Source organism: Populus euphratica, unplaced genomic scaffold (genome assembly GCF_000495115.2).
Source record: "Populus euphratica unplaced genomic scaffold, PopEup_1.0 scaffold135.1, whole genome shotgun sequence".
Lineage (NCBI taxonomy): Eukaryota > Viridiplantae > Streptophyta > Magnoliopsida > Malpighiales > Salicaceae > Populus > Populus euphratica.
In genome coordinates this window covers 310,635-316,974 of record NW_011499965.1, presented here as the reverse complement: position 1 = coordinate 316,974, position 6,340 = coordinate 310,635, and the positions used below count along the sequence as shown (strand labels likewise).

At 29.0% G+C, this 6,340-nt stretch overlaps 1 long non-coding RNA gene across 1 annotated transcript; it reads left to right on the top strand.

The window, feature by feature from the left end:
* Nucleotides 1–774: 774 nt before the first annotated feature.
* Nucleotides 775–1,510, top strand: LOC105138914 (uncharacterized). Its single transcript, XR_844885.1, has 2 exons — nucleotides 775–1,138; nucleotides 1,256–1,510. It is a non-coding gene; the product is annotated as an uncharacterized LOC105138914 (long non-coding RNA).
* Nucleotides 1,511–6,340: the final 4,830 nt, after the last annotated feature.

The window sequence follows — 6,340 nt, the reverse complement described above, 5'->3', positions numbered from 1 at the left end:
GGAGTGGGGAACCATCAATGTTAGCACAATCAAATATGATTTGAAGACCATAAATTATTGATAATAAAGCTATGCGACAAAACCATGAATAAATTTAAATTAATTACGAATAGAAGTTAGCTAGTGGAATTGGTAATGCTATGCGTGAATTAAGTCATCTAAATAGCATTTGAATACTGTCTCAGTGTGTGTGTATATTTATATATATAAATTGAAATAACAAAGATATAAATAACTTGTTTTCATATAATTCTAGTTTAAAAAATACAAAAATTTATTTTAAAATTATCTAAAATATATATTTGTTATCATACAATTTAGATGAAATGGATTTTGGTTACTGTAAATCCCATCAATCAAATTTCTTTTCTTTTTTTTTTCAAATTAACAAATTATATACCTAAACTTTCCCATCTAATGGTCGAAGACATCTCAATTCCTGACCCAATACAATTCAAAATCAAACAGAGATAGCTCAAAGAAATGAGAACACGAGAAATCTGATAAATAAAAAATAAAAAGTATTCCATGCAAGTCTTCCATTCCAGAGTAAAAGAAAATAACCCGTCAAAACGAAAAGCTAAGAATAGTATAAAGGAGGGGAGAGATGACAAAGAAAGAGAAATCAACGCGTTCCTTCCTGTGAGAAGCCACACTTCAACGCCACGAGGCAGCTTCGAGGTCACTTTCTTGAACGAGTCAATAAGATGAGCCGCCGAGCGAGTCAAATAATCCGCTAATGATTTGTTTTTCTTCGTATGGATTCGATTTTCTATTGTCTTCGACGAAATAGCGCAGCCTCCGCGTTTCTTCGGTCCTTCCAGCCCACCTTCTCCTGCCCCTTAATTGCCTCTAAGTTTCTTTCCCAACGTTCATATAAATTCCTCTCAAACCTCTTTCTGCGTCTCATATCCTCTTGTCTTCTCGCTTTCACATACCCCCTCTGAGTTCCCTCCCCAGGCTCCGTTTTTGTTTCTTCTTCTTTTATACTAGTGTGAGAGATCATTATCAGTTTTGAAGATGAGTTCCATGAGATTGCATGCTCTTCCCATCATTGGCTTCATGTTCTTGGCACTCTTGGGGTTTGGTTTCGGTCAAGGCACGGCTCCTTCCCCTGCAGAAGGCCCATCTAATGATGGTAGGCAACTGTCTTGATTTTTTTCATTTCTGGGTACCTAAATGTACTGTGCACTGAGTTATGCCTTGGCTTAATTGGAATTATCCTAATGTTGTTATATGCTGGTTTTTGCTGCAGGCAAGACAATTGATCAAGGAATTGCTTACATCCTTCTCATGCTGGCCCTTGCAATCACATATCTCTTCCATTGATGTATTTTCTCTTAGACCAGTTTAATGTTTTCAAATTCTTTATGTACTCTCTCCTCATATTCCTCTGGAGAAATTGCGGCGATTGTTTTATCTATTCATCTCCTTGTAATATATGCTATGCTGCTTGAGCACTGATCAGAGAAGAATTTTAGGGAAATTTGATTTGCCTCCCTCTAGTTTATCGACTGTTTCAACTGATCTCTTTTTTTTTTTTACAGTAATTATTTCCCTTAATTAGTCAAATTTCATTGCATTTTCAATTCATCTCAATTTTATTTTTTTTACAGTAATTATTTCCCTCAATTAGTCAAATTTCATTGCATTTTCAATTTCTCACAAGCCCATTTACTTTGATAAAAGATGGGCATTTAACTCGCTGGGATGGTCAGTTATGGATATGCATGAGCTTGTTTCGATATATATTAATTGAAATGGGTTTAAAAACCAACATTTACTCTTAATGGTCGTATATGTAATTACAAGTCCAAACTTGCTTGCAACATCAATGAATATATTCCAAACATAAAAAAACTAACAATATAAACATGTATTTGTTAATTCAAATCCTAATAGTCAATATCCAAGATAGCAACATAAAATGGATCATCTGATCCTAATAGTCAATATCCAATTCATAAAAAAACAAAATGGATAAACAAAAACATTTAAAATATAAAAAAATAATTATATGCTATTTTTATGAATTGCATTTTTCTTTTTGTTAAGTATGAACATGAATTAATGAGTTGAATTAATCAGTTGCATGATGCCTTTGAAAATACACCTTCGATTCACTTTTCCCATCATATAGTAAATAATTATACTACAGGTAGTAAATAATTATATTATAGGTAGGGTTAATCTTAAAGTGACAACATATAACTTAAAAATCAAAAATTAAAAATCAAAATATCATGTTTTTTATGTTATATTTATTTGTAAATATGCATTTTTTAAAAATACGAGGCCAAAGCCTAAATTTTACCATTCATACATGTCCAACGCCTATTTCATAAATGATCAAATTGAGGAGTCTTCTATTTTTATGGATAGCCTATTTCACAAATGATTAAATTAAAGAGTCTTTATTTTTATGGATAGCCCATTTCACAAATGATTAAATTAAGGAGTCTTTTATTCTTATAGACAGATGTTGATTTTTTTTTCTTGAATGAGTTAGTTGAAGACTCCTTTATTTAGGGATTCGATATTAAATTCAATTTAGGGATCGATGTTAAATTTTTTAAATGATTTAATCAAAAAGTCTTTTATTTTTTTATAGATATATGCCAAATCATCTTTATATCTTTATTTCACAACCATAAACTATAACTTGCATTATGTGATTTTAAAAATCCCCTTCTTATAGTTTCCTACTCCTTATGGTTATTTCAGATTTTGGGTCTGGCTAGAATCTAAAAACCATTGATTCAACTTCTAATTCCTCGAACATTCACATTAATCCAGTTTAGGAAGCTTTCAGTCTTGGGCAAGGAAGGGGAAAGATTGAATCTTGAAATACTAAGCCCTCAGCTAACAAGTTCGGGAGGTTTAATGTCCTCTTAGGAAGGAATACTTAACTTCTAAGTTTGTTTTAATCACATGGAGAAAAAAATGGACCATTGAAAGTTAAAAGTCCTTTTTGATAAAAAAAAATATTTCATTCGTGTTGATAAGTTTTATTCTCTAAAAAACAAAGAAAATCATTTAAAAAAATAACCTATTTATTTGTTAGATATCATTCTTTATAACAATGAATCATCAATAACATAATGTAAAGCAAGATTTTTTTTTTTTTAAAAAAAAAGTTGAAACGTTTATGTAGAATCCAACATTCTCTTTTTAAAATAGTTTTTTGTTGTTGGAAAATCCTTTCATTTTTTCTAAAATAAAAAAAGCTAAAATCATGAGACAACCATTTTCTTACAGTCCTAACTAGCGTATACATCATTATTTATCAATAAAATACCTTAAAATTGCATCATGGCATTGAACATATTTTGGGATTTTGATAAAAAAAAGTTCAATTTTCATGAAAATACTCTCAAGATTAAGTCTTCATAATTTCATTTCAACAATTAGACTTGAATAATTATAATCATTAAAATTTACGACATGATCCCAAAACAAGAAGGATGATTTTCAAATAAAATGATAATTGACTAAATTTATAGAGTTCTTGAAAGGAATGATGATAATGATGTGTTTAAGCCTCGTAATGGTTGATGGAATGGTAAATAGTTAAACTAGTTGAGGGCAACTTTGCTTGAAAGAATCTATAATGAAGATAATGTAGGTGTGCCTCGTGATGGCTAATGAAAAAATAAACATGACTAGATCTATCAAGAGTGATTTTTTTTTAAATAATTTGGGATGATGATAATGCATTTTTATCTTATAATTTCAAATGGAAAGATAGACATGATTAGATCTATTGAGGTAGTTTCATGATGATGGTAGTGGTGATGGTGGTGCATGTGTGTTCCTTATTGGTTACTAGAAAGAGACAACTCGATTACTTAGTGGCCATTTTATTTAAAAGAATTTATTGAAACCATACTCTCAAAATGATGATATGAAAAACTTTATCACTTATTGGATGTATAAAGCCAATAACTTTTTTATAATGAAAATAAGCACGATCGAAGGCATAACTATTATAGTCCAAATTTGTGTGATGAATAAACCATACCCATTCATTTATCAAAAGAGAAAACATGATCTTTAAAGGCATTGATAAGTTTTAAGTAAGTCGAAGATCTTCAAAATCTCCAAGAATATTGAGATTTTAAAATGATCAATTTTTGCTTCCCTAAGTAAGACTCCAAAAAAAAAAAAACAAAATAAGTTACTACTACAGATATATCCTTCAACTTTATCATGAATCTTTTAAAAAAAATTAAGAAAGTGAAATTATATGTTAATCTTAACTTTTAATTATATATTTAGCTATATGATTTTTAAATTATTAGATATTATTTTTAAAATGATCCTACAGAAAGAGATCTTTAGTCAAAGCATCAACCTTACATGAAGAGTTCAACCATGCACTAAGAATCCAACCTTGCACTAGAAATTCAACCTTGTGCTAGGAAGTCAACCTTTTATCAAGAACCCAACTCTACACTAAGAATGTAACCTTGTATCAGGAATTCAAACTTGCACAAAAAAATTTAACCTTTCACTAGGAATTCAACCCTTTCTTAAGAATTTAATATTGTGTCAAAAATTCAACTCTACATCAAGAATCCAATCATATACCAAAAGTTCAACCTTTCACCATAAATTCAACTATGCATCAAGAATTCAACCTTACATAAGGAAATCTCTAAAAATGATTGTACTTTTTAAGAAACCATTTTTAGTTAATAAATTTATAAGATGATTATGTTTTTGAAGTTTCTGGTGGAAAAACTTTGAAAATAATTTTTTTAACGCCAAACATTTCATTTTAAACCTGTTGCTTTTAATGAGAAGAAAAGATTTTTGATGACAAGTTAAGTATATCCCTTTTAATGGAAACAAATTTAGAAGCTCATTTTTATTATGGAAAAAATATTTTAAGTCTATCTAATTTGATGATGAAAATATTGTAAGCCACTTCAAACAAGAACTTTTACATGTTTCTTTACTTTTGAGTATTAGAAACTCCAATAAATTTGATCCCGATAAGGGGTTTTTTTTTTTCTTTTTTGAGCCCAACAAAGCTCTAATAAATTTGAGTCTAGTAACACTCCAACAAATTTAATTGAGTAATGTTATAATAATGTTTTAGGACCCGACAAGGCTATATCAAATTTAAGTCCAACAATACTCTAGTAAATTTAAACCTAGTTAGGTTCTTTTTTAACTCGAGTATAACAAAACTTTAATAAATTTGAGTCCAATAAGACTCCAATAAATTTAAACCCAATAAGGTTCTTTTTATTTTGAGCCATTAAGGTTTCTATAAACTTTTTTCTTTTAAGCCCAACAAGACTCTAGAAAATTTAAAACTAACAAGACTTTAACAAATTTCAACCCAATAAGGTTCTTTCTTTTTTTAGCCTAGCAAGTCCCTTGCAATCTTATTTTAGTTCATCAAGACGTTAATAAATTTGAGTTCAACAAAACTCAAACAAACTTGAACCAAATTAGGTTTCTTTTGCATTTTGAGCACATCAAATCTCCTGTTATTATTATTTTTTCTTTTTTAGCCCAATATAGCTTTAATGAATCTGGGCTCAATAAGGCTTTAACAATTTATTCAAATTCAAAATTTCATGAGGTTGGTCACCTTTTAATTTGACCAAATTCAAACCTTTTATGAGATTGATTATCTCTTAATTTAACCCATTTATATTTTAAGTTAAGGTTGATTGTTTTTTTATTTGATCTATCAAAATTTCATGGCATTGGTTATCTCTCGATTTAACTAAATTTAAAATTTCATAAGGTTGGTCGCTTATTAATTTGACCAAATTCAAAATTTTATAAGATTGGTTATCTTTTGATTTGGTCTTTTTATTTGACCAATTTAAAATTTTAAGTTGAGATTGGTCACAGTTAAATAAACCTTTTTTTATTATTTTTAAAACTACTCACTTCTTGATTGGGTTGCTTTTAAAGATCTTTAGATACACCATCTTTTCCTTACAAGCTTACTAAACAAAGCTTATAAAAGAACATTTCTCATGGACTAGGTAGCATTAGCATTATAAAAAGAGGTCAATTTTCATAACCTAAAACTTGACCCATATTTCAAAAAACATTTTAAAAAAAGAAAAAACAATATATATATATATAATGTTTTTTATGCATTTTAGTTATTCACACACCCATCTCGTGAGTCTTAAATATTTTCCTCTAACCAATATCTTTTTGAGAAAATAAAAATATTTGATTATAAAGTGAAATTTGGTTGCTTGCTCCCTTAGTAATTGTGGAAATGAAAAATAAACTAGACTATAAATAGAAGGATTTTTAAAGAGAAAGAGAATTGCAAAAGAGTGTGTATATTAGTCATCATTGG